This window comes from Pinus tabuliformis, chromosome X, assembly GCF_031772625.1.
Source record: "Pinus tabuliformis cultivar Carrire ecotype Pingquan chromosome X, CPIR1, whole genome shotgun sequence".
Lineage (NCBI taxonomy): Eukaryota > Viridiplantae > Streptophyta > Pinopsida > Pinales > Pinaceae > Pinus > Pinus tabuliformis.
This window is the reverse complement of record NC_142308.1, coordinates 1063851509-1063870330: the sequence shown is the minus strand read 5'-3', so window position 1 is coordinate 1063870330 and position 18822 is coordinate 1063851509.

Sequence of the window (18822 nt, the reverse complement as noted above, 5' to 3'; positions counted from 1 at the left end):
AATCACCCTTGAACCTACATTTGACACAAGTAAATCAAATGTATGACATCTTCACAGTCAAAAGTCAAATCTTCTGGGTTTGTAAATGTTGTGTTTAATGCCCATGTGAGTGAAGACAAACCTGAGAAAACTCTGATATTTTTTGAATTCACTGCTGATCTGTTCCCCATGGAAGCAGATAACAGTTTGAACTGCTTGTACTTCATACTGTATACTATTAAAAATATAATTTTGCTAGCTTAAAGAAAAAAAGACGAAATCCGCACTAAGGAAACTGCTTGCCACCAGAAAAAGGCTGCTATAAAAAAATATACATATACAAAGAGAAAAAGGAACCATCAAAGAGGAGATGAATGATCACATAAAACTATGCCAGTGAAAAACACACAACTCCCACCCTCTGTAGTCAATGCCCACAAGCACATGAATAATTTTCAGCAGAACTCACAATCGTATAGGATGCTATAATGTTATCTCTTCATCCTGATAACATAGAAATATAATGCAAAACAATAAAATTCAAATAAATCAATCTGATTAATGGTTTTGATTATTTGCAAAAATTAAAAATATACACAATCTAACAAAAGCGTATGACATTTTAAATCGCATGTTAGACATTGCTGCAGTCAAATCCAGCATAAAACATATTGATATTAAAAGATAGATGACTTCAGTGCTCTAAGGGCATGAGAACATCTTTAAGCCTTCCATCCCTGCCCCTTCTCCACAGGCACTTGGGCACTAATAATTCTCAAGTCACATTTTTTTATGAGGAAGATTCAACATAAGAAAAAAAAACAACAATCCAATTTCTAGCCTAACCTTCTTTTTACATGTAATTTAGTTTCCAACCCAGAAAGCATATAGTCATCACTTCTCACATGGCAAACGTTTCAACATAAGGGGAAAAAAGGTTGTTATCATCCCTGGTTGATGCTATTAAGGACAACCATTTAATTAATAAATGAGTCTATGGTACAAAAATTTCATAAGTACATTCATTGGCTGCCTACGCTTGCCATTATCTCAAATATCCATAACAAGAAGCTACAAATTGAGTCTTTTCATTCAGTACTGACTCAATGAAGAGCAGTTATGGTACAAAATTTCACAAGTACATTGATTGGCTGCCTATGCCTGCCATTTTCTCAAATATGCATCACAGGAAGCTATGAGTTAAGACAAACTGTTCTGCTTGATCTATTATGTTTCTGCAGAAAATAGTGATCATAGGAGCAACTATACAAAAGGCGATCCTCAGGCAATTTTGTATACCTATGATTGACAAAATGTTGCAGAAAGGTGAACTTATACAGTTTGAGCTGCACGCAAGCATCTCAACTCAAACAAATGCTCGTCATTAGAAATGTGTAGTGAAAGGTGGAGATTGGTCAACAAGGTTTCTTGCTCCCAAGTTATATGTCTAGATGCATACAAAGCTCTCATTGCAGAGCAATATGCACGAAGTTCTAATTTATGTACTTTTGCTGCTCCTTTCTCTTCAGTCAAAGATTTATCTTGCCTCCGGTTTGGACATTCACATGAAGACATAGCATCATCAAAAGAGCTATAGACTATAGGTCGTGTTGAATGCTTTTGGTTTGAACATAAAATATCATTTGACATATAGCTACTACTACTACTAGCAACAGAACAATGACTACTCTCAGCTTCCTCAATTGATCGATTTAATCTGTCTTCAAATGAAGACATGCATACACATTCCTCACCCACATGTTTTCTGGGGAAAGGAAAGGTATCTACCTTTTCCAACAGAGGACGTGATGACTCTCCCACTGCCTCGTGGTTCCTAGATTTCTGGATTGCTCTCCTTTTCTGAGGAGCAGCCTCCATGTTGAAGAAATCTTCCTTGTATGCAGACTGCATTTGAATGCCTGGTTTTCTCTTTGTAGCCTTTAAAGAGACATGAGATGTCGAAGGTTTGCACAAATAGGAATCAGTTTTAGTTAGTCCATTTTTCCTGTTTCTAGCACCAATTTCAACATTTAGATTCTGCAACTACAATCCAACATGTGATTCCTGAGAGAAGGCTGCAAAAGACGCCCTCTCTTGAGAAGCATCCAAACAAACATAGTGATTTCTAGCAGCCTGTTGGGCACGAAGCCATTTTCCATCCTACCAAGATAACCTCGGCCGCAGATTTGACTGGTGGCATGTCCTTTCTAGACGAGATTCTAGCAATTTGACAATGAAAAAATTGTTGGGTAAAACTTTTACAATTTTACCAATTTTCCATGAGTGATGATCATAAACTTCAATCGTATCACCAGCTACCCAATTACACAACCCTTTCATAGAGGGAGGGACCGGTCTTGTTGCTTCTGAATACACTTCCTCCACCACGGATTTTCTATCAACATCTAAAATATTTTCATACTGAACTTTGTAACGTTGCCCATCCACAGAAATGATCCTTGCTCTGCACCACGAACCAAAAGGACCCTCATTTCTTCTACAGACCTCCACCATACTTCCTCATTTCAACTTCATCCCGCATCTATTAAATTAGCCAACTCCCAGTCCGACACAATATTCTTTTAACCAGCAAAAACTTGGCTGAATCCCCAGTAATCGATCTCTTCGAGGAACCAAAAGGCATCAGAAAGACCTCACACAAGATCAGACACCACAAATTCAAACCCTAGGGAGATACCCTACAGTAATATGAACAAACTGTGAGACCCCTTCTAAACAATTACCCTCAATGCCCCTTCCCCTTCTAGGGCTCAAATGCATCAGAGAAAGATAACTCTGCCTTACCAAGCAAATCAGGGATCATAAAACAGATACCATAACAGAGAACTTGATGCAGGGCAGAAGAAAAATTATTTCTGACAAAAACTAAAATAAAACCCACATCTCTCACAACAATAATTGCAATTTCACAGAGCTGGGTTGATAATAAGCCACTAAAATCTGCCCTTGAAACCATGCACAAGTTTGGGTGTGGAATAGGGAAACGTGCATCAAATTGGAGGCCGAAAGAGAGAATAAAACCAAATGCCAAGTTTAGAGGAGATGTATAACGATGATCGATGTATCGATTGAAGACATTACTAAAACCGTACACTGAATAAAATTGAATTGAAGCATGAAGAAAATTACAAGATAACAGAGATGCGAAGCGGCAGAAAGGACATAACACATTCCAACATCATTGCATTCCATTCCAAGGCCCTAAATGTCAGGATGGTCGAGTGGTCTAAGGTGTCAGACTCAAATGGTCATAAGGGTGAACTATTTAACTCAGTTAATTACGAAACTGTGTTTGGGTTTCCACATTAGTAATGAGAGATCAGTTACATAGACACCACGAGACTCTATTTAAAGAACCGATTTCAATTGAAGAAAATAAATGCAACCAGAGAATGAAATAACAACAATAAATTAATTCTAATGCAAATCAGACATTTAATCAAACAAAACTCTTTCAAATCTTAAGCCGAACAATAAAATGAATTCATTCCCCAACAAACAGCAACACTGAATGGCTTCAATACAGACCAGGCAAACACCAATACAAGACTCTCAAAACATTTTATCTTTGTTAGCACAAGAGAATATCAAGACAAGAATTTTGCCAGCTAATACCAACAGTCTTTGTCGAGAAGCATCAGTTTAATGTTTAGTGTTTTCTATAATAGATAAGATACAACACGCATTATGGGCTTTCAATTTCATTACGACAGTTGTTATAATACATACCTACCACTTGTTAGTTCAAATAATGACTAAACGGAGTCGAAGGAACTGCAGCATGACTAAAAACAATATGATAAGTTCTACCAAAATAGAATTGGCTAATCCACTATGGAATTATAAACATTAAGGAATCCTTGAACTTTAATACATAAAACTAATCCAAACACAACAGTGCCTTCGAGACTGTGTTAACAGAAACTGAAGCAAGAATGGAACAAGATATGGGTATAGGGTTTCGGAAATACGGAACATGGACATCCTACTCCCATTGTCCATTGAATATTATTAAGATAAAATTGATTGGAGGCACACTGATGTAGTGTCATAATAGGAATTGGCCGAAGATACAGGTCTTCTGGATTCAGGGACTGGAACACTCCACTCATGCTCAATCGAACCTCATACAACAAGAAAATAATCATTTATTTGAAAAATAACAAGACCCAATTTTATGCAAATATGCCAAAATCAACACCAAAAGGGGCAGATATCAATACTGGTTAAGTATAGGACTTTCGACGATTAAACAGATATCAATACTTGTAGAGTCTAGGGCTTTTTCTACGATTAATATTATTGTATGAGAGTTTGCATCCACTTTTTAATGTGATGATTCTAGAAGAACCCCATAGAATCAAACATTTCAATTAAATAAAAACTCAATTCAAAACCAATCTCCAGTATCTGACAAAAAACGGTGTTAAACAACTGGAAAAAAAAAAAAACACTAGAGAACCAAAAAACCAGAGAGATCTATGTATTAACAAAGATGCCCAAGAAATAGAAACACAACCACAAAAGTCAAAGTATAAAACCAAGGTTTATGCCACCACATGAAACAACATACATTTCAATCTCTTGTGATGAGAAAAATAAACCCATGTCCGACATGCACCTGGAAGCTTCGAAGCTCAAGGCTACATGTAGGATGTGACTGTAATATTCTCTTTTAAGTGGGTAGAATCATATGGATTTGATTGTAATTTTTTATTTTTATTTTTATTTTCGTTAAATCATTTAGATCGAAGTTTTCTACATTAAAATGTCTATAGGCCCTAAGATCACCTAGTCTCTGATACCATATGTAACAGCCCCGAAATAAAAAAACATGTAATTATTAGATTAATCATGTTATTTATAATCAACACACAATTTATCAACTAATTAACATCAAATTTCAGAAATATGAGTAGAGACAACTTACCTGTGGCAATGATGTTTCTCACTTGTGATTTCGGGGTTGAACGCTAGTTGAATTCTGCTAACTGCAACAAAGTCTTGGGGACAACTCTCCACCCAACCGTAAGCTCAATTGCACAAAATCTTGCTACAACTGGCCACCCGTGAGCCCTCAATCAACGTACTACTTCCAGGGAATCCTTTGTCTCACAACACTATTCTCCCAAGAGAATGGATGATGGAATGATGGAATACCTCTCATTTTCCTCACCATCTATTAGATAGAGCAAACAATGGAAGGGGAACCGCATGCACACACTCCATGTGTCAACATGCAACTTTACTGCTTTCTTATTTTATTTACTTTTTGATAGCTTCACTGATTTTTACTATTTTTCTGTTTATTTTTATTTATATTTATTTAGAGCTTTAGTATTGTTATTTATTATTTTATTATTTATTATTATTATTATTATTATTTATTGTTTTCATTATTTACTATTTATTATTAAGGGACATTACAGTCACTCAAACCACATGTCGCATCATATTATGTCACATAGGTTCCTTCCATCATCGTTGTTTGCGCCGCTAAAGGTCCACCAAGACTGCCACTTGGTCTCAGCCATGAAGAAGTCCACCCAACTATCATATCATCAAACTTTTGGTGTGCCCTCTCTCCAATCTGTCCATGAGTCATGTCGGCCACTTAGCCAATTCTCCATATGGCTAAAGCATGACCCATCCTCCACAATGATCATCATGTTCCTCCCTTGCCAAGAGCATTTGCACACCCTACCATGCGGTTGGAAACTGCCCCAACATTCTCTGCAACAATTAATGTTCCTTACTTCTCTGTACAAGGTCTCATCGTAGACATCCATGGTAAGGTTGTCCATCGCATCAGAAAATTGTATTTTCCCTTCCCTGCATATGACCCATCCTCCAAAAGCTTCAATGAAACAAAAGTAACAATAATACTTAGTTCATCATGAGGCTCCTCCACGTGAGTGTCCTCATCCATCAATGTCTGCAACATGTACAATCCTGGTTCAACATGAGCAATCAATGATGCCTCAGGTTCTTCCTTCATTGTTGTCACATCTTCAAAATCCTCATATTTCACGGCTTCTTCCTCTTCATCGCAATCAGAAGCTACATCCTGTTCCATTGCCCAACCAAGTCAAAGAAGTTCCTCTTCAACATTCTTTTCCAAGACCTCAAATTCATCTCGAATCTATGGGTTCTCTTATTTAATAAGCCTCAACCTATAAGGTAATAAAGAACCTCCCTTGGCATTCTTCCCAAGTTGCCATATCTTTTCGTTCAGCTTGTCCCAAACACGCTGCTTCACCCCTGCTAAACCTGTTGTAACAAGCTTCAATACCAACTGCAACCCTGTTGTCATATCTTTGCTTCAAATATTCAATCTACAAATCCTTGTGGAAAGAGGTCTCTGATACCATCTATAACGCCTCTATCTTGGTGGTAGTCTTTCAACTACAGATAGGCGGGTGCGACACCACTACAGTTTTTCTTTTCACTAATACTAGAGTGTATGGGCTACTCCTAACTCCAACACTTAACTAATTTTCCAATTCTTCAAGTGTTAACATTTATGTAGCGGAATGCCATTCATCCTCAATTAACATTCATCATCTTCATTTATTAGTATGTAGCGGAAATCAACATTCATACAAGTATACATAATTATACTTGGGAGGGGAAACTCCCGTAAAGTCTGTTCGTATCAGTGATATAATAGTAATCTACAAAATACAATTACAATTTTTACAAGTATTGTGCTGCCAACTGCCTTGGCCTACACAATCCACCAAAGTGTCGTGTCACAACCTCATAACTGCCAGCTACTTGTTGCCCACACAAGATATGAGGAAACCTCAAGTTTTCTTACTTCAAACAAATTCTGAAAATTCACTATTGCACTGGTCATTCAGCTCTGCCTGTCGTGTCATGCAACCTTGCCTATGGTATTGTGAAACCCTGCCCACCTGGTCATTAAACTTTACGCATTCCTCTGCGCAGCTTTGCCCGATCGTTTAGACTTTCCCTGGTCGGGTTGCCCTACAACACCCTCTGGTCATGGAGCAGTCCCAGGTCGGGTCGTGCATACCTATCCGGTCAGGTTGCAGGGTCATGTCACGCAGGTTAGGTCACTACCGTCGTGCATACCCAACCACCGCACTCATGCTTGCTGAGTTCAGCACCTTTTCCCGTCAGTTTGTTGTTGGGTATACGACCAAAGTCCCACATTGACTAGAGGTGGGGAGGATCATGGATATATAAGGATGGACAAATATCTCCATTGGTATGAGGCCTTTTGGGGTAAGTCCAAAAGCAAATCCATGAGGGCTTAGGCCCAAAGTGAACAATATCATACCATTGTGGAGATATGTGGTGTCTAGAGTCCTTACAAGTGGTATCAGAGCCATGCCCCGAAGTTAGCGAAGTGGATGAATCCTCGGAATACCGAACGAAGGTGGTGGGCCCTGGTAATATCACGATGGGATCCGTGGATGAGCTCGGTTAGACAGGCTGTGTGCTCCGGATTCTTCATGGACGTGTCCTGGTCCCAACACGGTGAAGAGGAGTTGACCTGGGATAGAGCAAGCTCTCGAGGCAGGTGGTGCTCCATGTAAGGCGTGTGCTTCCAACGCATTGGAGCGGAGAATCCTAGTTGGTAGAGAGTGGACGGATAGATAATCGTTTGAGGGGAGGCTCGATGGTCCTTTGTTCGAGGGGAGGATTGTTGGGTATACGACCAAAGTCCTACATTGACTAGAGGTGGGGAGGATCATGGATATATAAGGATGGACAAATATCTCCATTGGTATGAGGCCTTTTGGGGTAAGTCCAAAAGCAAATCCATGAGGGCTTAGGCCCAAAGTGGACAATATCATACCATTGTGGAGATATGTGGTGTCTAGAGTCCTTACATTTGTGACTCGTCTGCCCTGCACCATTTCTTCTCGCCAGTTCTATTTCATCACTCCACTTATGACTCCCAAATATGTGAGCTCCGACAAACCTTTGTCATATGCTTGGTTGCTCTTGCTTGGTCAATGGTTGAATGCCTCCAAGTCTCCTCTTACTTATATGTGCTCTCGTGCGGATGAAGGGGCATCGACCTCCAAGTCAGCCTGCCCAACTCGTCCGTAGCACCCCAAGTCTTCACGTCGGCCCACCGGGTACACTTGCCCATTCGTCCGCTGTATGACCTCATCGCCACACTTTCCATACTTTGTCATTTTTTCTCATCTTCAGTTTTTCGACTCTTAGTTCAGCTCATCTGTCACATCCGCCAACTGATTTTCATCGCATAAAACCGAACTTCGACTCATCGCACATAACCGAAACGCCAACTCGTCACAGACAACCGCTCACACGAGTCGTTGCACATAACCGAGCTTGGCACGACGGGCGCCCCCGACTAAGCTCATGAGCATGACATCACTACTCTCATGGTTTCTCTCGGCATGATCTTATTCGTATTCTCTCGCATAAACTATAATGATTATCATTATATATCATTATTTTAAATTATATGATAAAATAAAATTTAATTTATGCCTATTATTTATTATATATATTTCATATATTAAAAATTTATTATTTGTAATTTTTTGTTTGAGATATTATTTATAATTTTTTTTAAGTATTCTTATTTCTAATTATATTTTTATTAATTAAATTATTATTTTTATTATTTATTATTATTTTTAAAATTAAACTAACATTATGTTTTAATATTAATTTTTTTCATTTACCTCTTCATACACCACAACCTCTCCACCAAAATGAGTTGTGAAGCTTGTTTTTGGGAAGAAACATTACGTTATTGAATTTATATGTTAAAAAAAATGGAGTAAAAAAAAAATTAAATCTAAATGTTGTAATGATTAATATGTGAATTAAAATATTTTATTTGTTTTTAAATTATCAATTCTCTAAAAAAAATATTCATTTCAATTTAAAAAAATTAATAAAATTAATAATTAGGTTATAATTTATTTTATATATATATATATATATTTTGCTGGTTATATATTAAAACTAAATTAAGTTTAAAATATATATTCTATTTGATTCATATAATTAATGAAAAACTCAAAATTGCGAGGCTCCTTATTTTCTTCGTGTCAAAATAAGTTTCTAGGCGTATGTCCTTTTAATAAAATTATTTGCTAAGTTAAAATGTTTTCTAAATATATATCCTAAATTTTAAATATATATTGTTGGAAATAATACTGAGAGGGGGGGTGAATCAGTATTATCAGATCAATAAAACTTTTTCAATGCTCAGAAACATATACGCTACTTTAGTTAAGTGAACCAGCGTGTACACGCTACTGTGTCTAAAGAAAACAGCGTATAACCAGAAAACTTATAATTCAGTTAGTTTATCTTCAGTTAAGTGCATCAGGTCATCATTCACCATATTAAGAGTAAATAGATGCAGTATAACGGAACAGATTATCACACAAAAGCCACACACATGAACACCATGATATAAGGTGGAAACCCAATGTGGGTGAAAACCACCTGCTGCAAGTCGTCTCTATCTTTCTTTAATAAGAATTTCAGTTTACAATCTTTTGTACTGGTGCAGCCTTATGCCAGTACGCAGGCTACAACCTGCAGAAGGCTTCAACCTTCTCTCGTTCTCCAATCTTCCTTGGAAGGGAGCTCCAACCCCCTTTGCTCTTGTGCTAGCTAAGATACTAGTACGTAGGTGCTGGCCTACAATCTTCTTTCCTTCAGGTACCACTTTTCATCAATTTTCAGACTGGATAATCCTGAAGCACAACATTACAATCTGAAGACCATGATTCATTCACAAATCATATAAAACAACCAATACTAGCATCATCAATCTTTGAATCACTGAACCACTGAAACCCTGTCAAACCCAGTCACCAGAACACAGAGCAGACTACAGAACTCTGCAATAACAGCCAGATCCAACTGCAACCCAAAAATCAAGCTCCAAAAGATATACGCTACTACTATGAAGGCAACCCTCGTATACACGCGGTTTTACCGAAGACAACCTGCGCATAGATCTAAAAATACTTTTTCATAACTTGCAGCTGTACCAGATTTCAGTTATACCCAGAACATAACATTGCGTCAGTATGCAGATCTAGAAATTCGCATAATCAACCATATAAAGATAGTTCATTTCAAACCATTTGATCCCGATCTCTCCTTAGATCTTGTTCTCCATCAACCGATGAGATCTCTCCTTAGCTCAGATCAAGCAATACACCATCAACCAATAACCTGCATACTGGATCTAATACTTCATCAGATATTCAAGACATTTCAGATACTTTTGCCTAATGATCTTCTTCTCCTTATATAGCCTTAGGCCTTGCTCAATACCACGAGCCAAAACCATAGAAATCCAAAACCATCAACTCAACACTAGGGATCGACACGTCCGTCGAGACACCATGGTCCGAAACCATAGGCACAATTTCCAAGGAATAACCGCCACGGACCAAAAAAGAGTTTTCCACATACACGCGCTTTTCCTGAAGCCAACCTGCGTGTACACACGACTTGGGCTTGATGAACCTGCGTATATGAATTTTCTCTTCTTCTTATAGTCTGATCATCAATTCCTTGCTGCTACCCTTCTGCACTATGATTTGTCATCAGTGAGGTTTGCCATCAAGGACAACACTTGTCTCATAATGCCAAAAATCTCCCCCTTTGGACTTGATGGCAACCCCAAGATCCTTAGAATCATTCTCCCCCTTTGTCATCAAGGGAAAATGGTTGTGCTCCCCCTGGGTACATGTTGATTTCTCTGCTCTGCTGTGCTGAACATGCTCCCCCTGACTGTAGGCAAGATTTGCAAAAGATGTTCTTCAAACGAACCAAGACTTATACATCATAAAGGACCTTCCTATCACCAAAAGACTCAATGCATGCATCCATACTCCCAACCAAGAGGAGATACATCAGAAATATAATAACCAATAACATTACATCATTCATCCATCCCAGGCATAGTGGGGAAATCATAGGCTGTTACATGACCTTGACACTATAAAAGAAATATGACATAGAGACAACAAATCTAGACCAAGACTTCTGAAAGACACCAGCAGTATCTGATACACCTCTTTTAGATCAGCATCCAAGATTTCCTTCTGAGCTCCTTCTCCTGAAACCAACAACAGCTGTGTACTAGAACCAAAAGCATCTAAATGCCAACAATGCTTTATGAAACTTTAATCTGCTCCCCCTGAACCTGTGCCTGCTGCACCCCCTGAAACTGTGCCTGAAGCATTCTGGCATACCCATCTCAAACCTTCTTCAACCAGAGTCTGCCCTTGCTGTTCAGAACTCCATATACGCGACTTATCCTGCATAAAACAGCGTATGCACGCGGATATGCTTTCTGCAACACGCGTACGCCATACACGCGACTTTCCCAGCATAGATCAGCGTATATACGCGGATATCCCTTACGAAACTTGCGTATACCAACTTTTCTGTAGAACAGACAAGCTTCAACAGCAGGATGAAGCATCAACTACTCCCAGCTTTTGTCTGAGATATTCAAAAGTTTCCCTGGGCAGTGGTTTTGTGAGAATGTCAGCAACTTGTTCCTTAGAAGGAACATACTCCAACTTGACCTTCTGCTCAAGCACTTGTTCCCGAAGAAAATGGTACTTGATTGGTATGTGCTTGGTCTTTGAGTGCATGACTGGATTCTTTGAAATGCTGATTGCACTTGTATTATCACATAAGATAGAGACTGGTGAAGTGCAGGTGATTTGAAAATCCTGCAAGGTCTGCATCATCCAAAGAATTTGTGTGCGACAAGATGCCGCAGCCACATATTCTGCTTCAGCTGTAGATAAGGCAATCGAGCTCTGTTTCTTGCTGAACCAAGATACTAATCTGGAGCCCATAAAGAATGCACCACCACTTGTGCTCTTCCTGTCATCCACGCTTCCGGCCCAATCTGCATCTGTATAAGCATGAAGTGTGAGATCTGTATCTCTAGGATACCATAAGCCATAATTTTGTGTCCCTTGAAGATATTTGAAAATTCTCTTCACTGCCTGAAGATGAGTCTCCTTTGGATTTGCTTGAAATCTTCCAACTATTCCGACTGCATGCATGATGTCTGGTCTGGTACCTGTCAAATAAAGCAAACTCCCAATCATGGATCTATAAGTTGGTTGATGAACTGCTGCTGATTCATCATTTGCACTGAGGCTGCATCCTGTAACCATGGGTGTACATACAGGTTTTGAATCTTCCATGCCATACTTCTTCAAGATCTGCTTGAGGTACTTGGTTTGAGACAAGAAGATACCTCCTTCATTTTGTTGGATTTGCAATCCAAGAAAGTATGTCAATTCTCCAAGAAGTGACATTTCAAATTCTTTCTGCATAACCAAGGCAAAGTTTTGACTCATAGTCTCTTCATTGCTGCCAAAAATAATATCATCAACATAAACAACAAGTATTAGCAATTTGTTATTTTCAACTTTTATATAGAGATTGTTATCTGCTGATCCTTTTGAAAAGCCTTGTTGGTGAAGATATTTGTCCAACCGATAGTACCAAGCCCTTGGAGCTTGTTTGAGACCATAGAGAGCCTTTTTCAATCTGCATACAAGGTTTGGATCATTCCCAAGAATGAAACCATCTGGCTGCTCAATATAAACTTCTTCTTCTAAGTCTCCATTCAGAAAGGTTGATTTCACGTCCATTTGAAATACCTTGAAATTTTGAAAACTTGAGAGAGCAAGGAACATTCGGATGGCCTCAAGTCTTGCAACAGGAGCAAAAGTCTCTTCAAAATCTATCCCTTCTTGCTGCGCATACCCTTTACAAACAAGTCTGGCCTTGTTTCCAATTACTTCTCCATTTTCATTCAATTTATTCTTGAAGACCCATTTTGTCCCTATGACATTCTTATCTTTTGGTCTAGGAACCAGTTCCCAAGTGTTGTTCTTTTCTATCTGCTCAAGTTCTTCATCCATTGCTTTGACCCAACATTCATCTTTGCATGCTTCTTTCACATTTTGTGGTTCAGTGGAAGATAGTAACGCCAAATAGCTTGAAGCTTCTGCAATTCTTCTTCTTGTTTGTATTCCTGCTTCTTTCTGCCCCACAATCTGAGATTCTGGATGATTCTTTTGAACATATCTGGATGGAGTCTTCTCTTCTATTCTTGTCTGCTCCTCTGGTTCTTCTTCTTCATCATTCTGCCTTTGAGGATAGTCTTCATCTTCTTCAATGTCTTCACGATGAATTTGCCTAGGAATGTATCCCTTCTCATCAACCACTACATCAATGCTATCCACAATTCTCCCAAGTCTTTTATTGTAGCATTTGTATGCTTTGCTATATGGAGAATAACCAAGAAGAATACCTTCATCTGCTCTTGGTTCAAGTTTTCCAAGTTGCTCATCAGTATTCTTAATATAACATTTGCTCCCAAAGATTTTGAAGTGCTTCACCGAAGGAGTCTCACCACTCCAAAGCTCATGAGGTGTTTGAGTGTTGTTTACCCGGACATTTGTTTTGTTAAGAATAATAACAGCATCATGTGCAGCTTCACCCCAGAAAGTTGCGGGAGTACCTGATTCATCAAGCATAGCACGAGCCATTTGTTGGATTGTTCTGTTCATTCTTTCCACCACCCCATTTTGTTGAGGAGTTCTAGCTGTAGAGAATTCTCTTCTTATCCCATGTTCTTCACAGAAATCGAAAAATTCGTTTGAGGTAAACTCCCCACCTCTGTCAGATCTGAGGCACTTAATTTTGTGTCCTGATTCATTTTCAACCAAGGCTTTGAAGGATTTGAATTTTTCGGATGCTTCATCTTTGTGCTTCATAAGTCCTAACCAGACAAACCTGGAGAAATTGTCAATGAATAATATCAAGTATTCTTCTCCTCGAGGTGTTCTTTTTCTGAATGGACCACATGTATCTGTATGTACTAGCTCAAGAGGCATGCTAGCTGATCCTTCCTTCTCTGGAAAGTTAGTTCTGGTTTGCTTTCCAAACTGACAAGATTTGCATATAGTGTTGTCTGGAATTTTGATATCTGGAAGACCACGAACTGCCTGATATTTGCATGCTTTCCTTATTTGTGAAAAGCTTAGATGCCCCAACCTTCGATGCCATAGCCAGTGTTCATCATCCTTGCTCAAATAGCATTGTTGTCTTTCCTCAAAGGTATATAGATTATTTGGAGTCCTTCTTCCCTTGAGCACTGTTTCACCTGTATCAAGATCGCGAACACAACATCCATTTGATCTAAATATTACCTCTGTTCCTTGATCGCACATCTGACTGACACTCAGAAGATTATGCTTCAATCCATCAACATATAAAACATTTCCTGCTTTGACCTTCTCTTTCAATGGAGCAACACCTTTTCCTTTTATGGCTGCAGAGATATCGTTTCCAAAAGAAACTTTCTTCCCCTTTTCTAATGCGGTATATGACTCAAGATTTTCTTTGTCCCCTGTCATATGCTTCGAACAACCGTTGTCAATGTACCATATACTTTCTTGACCTTCTGCATAAAAGGCTATCCCACATCTTTCTGGTTGCGGTTCCTTTATTCTCCATGTTCTGACATTTGAAGTTTGTTCCTTCTGAGTTGTCTTCCGGAACCTGCTCCTGCATTCAGAGTCTTCATGACCAAAGTTATTACAAATAGAGCATTCAACTTCATTTTCAAGAACCGAAAAGTTGTTATAAGTTCTCTTCATGGTTTCAGTCATTCTCTCTTGCTTTTGAGCTTCCCTAGTCATGATTGTCTTGTAGGCAACACATTGAGCTACTTTGTGACCGAAGTTATGGCAAGAAAAGCATTGGCCATTAAAGAAACTTCTGCGATAATCAGATCTATCATCCAACCGATTGTAGCTTCTATTCATATTCATTCTTGGAGCAAATTGGGAAGATTTTACCTGTGGCTGATTGTAGCTTCTGTTTGTCCTTAAGATGGATTGCCCCTGATAGTTTCTGTTTGCAATTCGTCCCTACTTTACCTGATGGTCTTCATTGTGCTTTTGCTCATTTCTTCTTGCTGCATCAAGATAACTTTTAGAGGTAGAGGCTTGAGATGTTTCTCCATTATATCCCAGACCTGTCTTGATCAGAGGAGATCGCTGCACATTGATAATCTCATCCAAGGTTTCAGATCCTTTAACAAATTTGAGATTAATAGCTTTTGTTTTCTCAATCTCTTTTCTAAGACCAACAATTTCACCTTCTAATTTTTCAAGATGTCTTTCCTTTTCATCAATTTGAAATTGTAGAGTATCAATGATCATATTCTTCTCTTCTATACATCTCTTAAGTCTAGTAATTTCTTCATGAAAATAATCCACATCTATAGCATCCATATATTCATCATCTTCAAATGCCATTAACAATTTATATTCATTACCTCGTTCATCTTCATCACTGTTTGATACACCATCACTATCTTCATGAGTGTAGTAGCTTTTCTTATTTGCACTTTGTTTCTTGTTCCATCTAGCAGGTTCCTTTCCTTTATCCTTATAAGGACATTTTGCAGCATAATGACCTACTCTTCCACAAGCAAAGAATTTAAAAGGAAACTTACCTCTGAACCTTCCAGAACCCCTTTGAAGATTTCTGACAAAGTTTTATTCTTCTTCTTCTTCTGGGACGTGGCTTGCTTCATAATAATCTCCTTTCCCTGATGCCTTGAAAGCAGCTTCTCTTCTGTCTGATGGACCTCCCTTTCTCATTTCATAAGCAGTTAGAATTCCATGTAGCTGAGACATAGTAAGAATTCGTAGATTTTCTTTTTCTTCTATTGCAGATACTTTAGATTCAAACTTGGGGGACAATGATCTTAGAACCTTTTCAACCACTATAGCCTCTTTTATTTCTTCACCCAAATTTTTCATACAATTAACAATCTCATCTACCCGAAGAAAATAGTTAGCCACACTTTCATCATTATACATCTTGAGAGTCTCATATTGAATCCTGAGAGTTTGAAGTTTAGCACGCTTTACCTATTCATCTCCTTCATAGCTCGTGACAATTTTGTCCCATATCTCTTTTGCGGATTTGTAGTGCATTACCTTCATGAATTCTGTTTGGGATATACATCCTAATAGGGTACTAACTGCTTTCGCATTTGTTTCATACTTCTTTTTCTCAGCTGCATCTATAGGAGTAGCTGAAGGAAAAGTGTAGCCTGTTTCTACGATATCCCAAACTTCTGTACCAAGAGATTGAAGATAGGCAGTAACTCTTACCTTCCAATAATTGAAGTTTGTCCCATCAAAAACCGGTGGCCTGATTGATGCTTCTCTCTCATAGTTGCTCATGATGAACGATCTACCTTCAAGCGATCAAGCTTCTCTGAAGGACCTGCTCTGATACCAATTGTTGGAAATAATACTGAGAGGGGGGGGGGTGAATCAGTATTATCAGATCAATAAAACTTTTTCAATGCTCAGAAACATATACGCTACTTTAGTTAAGTGAACCAGCGTGTACACGCTACTGTGTCTAAAGAAAACAGCGTATAACCAGAAAACTTATAATTCAGTTAGTTTATCTTCAGTTAAGTGCATCAGGTCATCATTCACCATATTAAGAGTAAACAGATGCAGTATAACAGAACAGATTATCACACAAAAGCCACACACATGAACACCATGATATAAGGTGGAAACCCAATGTGGGTGAAAACCACCTGCTGCAAGTCGTCTCTATCTTTCTTTAATAAGAATTTCAATTTACAATCTTTTGTACTGGTGCAGCCTTATGCCAGTACGCAGGCTACAACCTGCAGAAGGCTTCAACCTTCTCTCGTTCTCCAATCTTCCTTGGAAGGGAGCTCCAACCCCCTTTGCTCTTGTGCTAGCTAAGATACTAGTACGTAGGTGCTGGCCTACAATCTTCTTTCCTTCAGGTACCACTTTTCATCAATTTTCAGACTGGATACTCCTGAAGCACAACATTACAATCTGAAGACCATGATTCATTCACAAATCATATAAAACAACCAATACTAGCATCATCAATCTTTGAATCACTGAACCACTGAAACCCTGTCAAACCCAGTCACCAGAACACAGAGCAGACTACAGAACTCTGCAATAACAGCCAGATCCAGCTGCAACCCAAAAATCAAGCTCCAAAAGATATACGCTACTACTATGAAGGCAACCCGCGTATACACGCGGTTTTACCGAAGACAACCTACGTATAGATCTAAAAATACTTTTTCATAACTTGCAGTTGTACCAGATTTCAGTTATACCCAGAACATAACATTGCGTCAGTATGCAGATCTAGAAATTCGCATAATCAACCATATAAAGATAGTTTATTTCAAACCATTTGATCCCGATCTCTCCTTAGATCTTGTTCTCCATCAACCGATGAGATCTCTCCTTAGCTCAGATCAAGCAATACACCATCAACCAATAACCTACATACTGGATCTAATACTTCATCAGATATTCAAGACATTTCAGATACTTTTGCCTAATGATCTTCTTCTCCTTATATAGCCTTAGGCCTTGCTCAATACCACGAGCCAAAACCATAGAAATCCAAAACCATCAACTCAACACTAGGGATCGACACGTCCGTCGAGACACCATGGTCCGAAACCATAGGCACAATTTCCAAGGAATAACCGCCACAGACCAAAAAAGAGTTTTCCACATACACGCGCTTTTCCTGAAGCCAACCTGCGTGTACACGCGACTTGGGCTTGATGAACCTGCGTATATGAATTTTCTCTTCTTCTTATAGTCTGATCATCAATTCCTTGCTGCTGCCCTTCTGCACTATGATTTGTCATCAGTGAGGTTTGCCATCAAGGACAACACTTGTCTCATAATGCCAACATATATTATATTTATCAAATTATTTGATAAGAATCAGTAAGAAGTAAGGAAATAATTTAATCATTCAAGAAGCAAAGGCATTTGATAAAAATAAAGCCTACCACATAAGAGGTGTATAAAGATAATCCCAATACAATAACCTAGAGATATAACTAAAAACGCAGGCACCCCTCGAAAGAAGATCCCATAAAAAGGTAAATTTTGACGTTGGTCAACAAAATAGGGTATCTTCCCACTATATGAATTTCCCTTTATAACATTTATGTCCATCAATATTAATAAATAATATTTAAAAATAACAATCTTTGAGAGTGAATGTACTCTTTTTTTTATTTATATATCTATATATATATATATATATATAACCTTGTAAATCATTAATTTTAAAGATGTATTTAAATAGTTTTTTCAAACAAAATTTATATTTTCGGAATATGTTTAATATGTTTAACCCAAATGCGTTTGTGGAGGGGAAGGGACTCTGTCAATGACGAATGGGCCCATGGTACATGTTGGCCACGTGTCCATTTCAAATTTGTCCATACACTTGTTGGTATTTAAGGGAGTTGTTTTTAGTCTCATTTTTTGGAATTTTTTTGTTAATTCTCAAAAAATTAAAAGAAATTTATTGAAATCAAAAGTTTGATTAGTAATTTCTGCATAATCTAAGTGCTCTAAAAATTTTGAGAGCGATGAACCCATATATAAAATCAAAAAACTATTTTAAATAACACATATCAAAATTTCACCTTAAATTTTTCTGCCCTATTCAAACACCAAAAAAATCCAAAAACAACACTAAAAATCCAAAAATCGAAAAATAACACTAAAAACTGATTCATTGCTCGTCGCTGCCAGTTTAGTTTAAATGCACGGATTTCACCTTCAACGCGCCTTCTTAATTTGTGCCTCTTACTGGGACCTCTCAGATTGACAGCTGTCATACAACCTGGAGCCTATAATAACTGTACTGTACATTTTGAAATACAGCCCGATTTGCGCC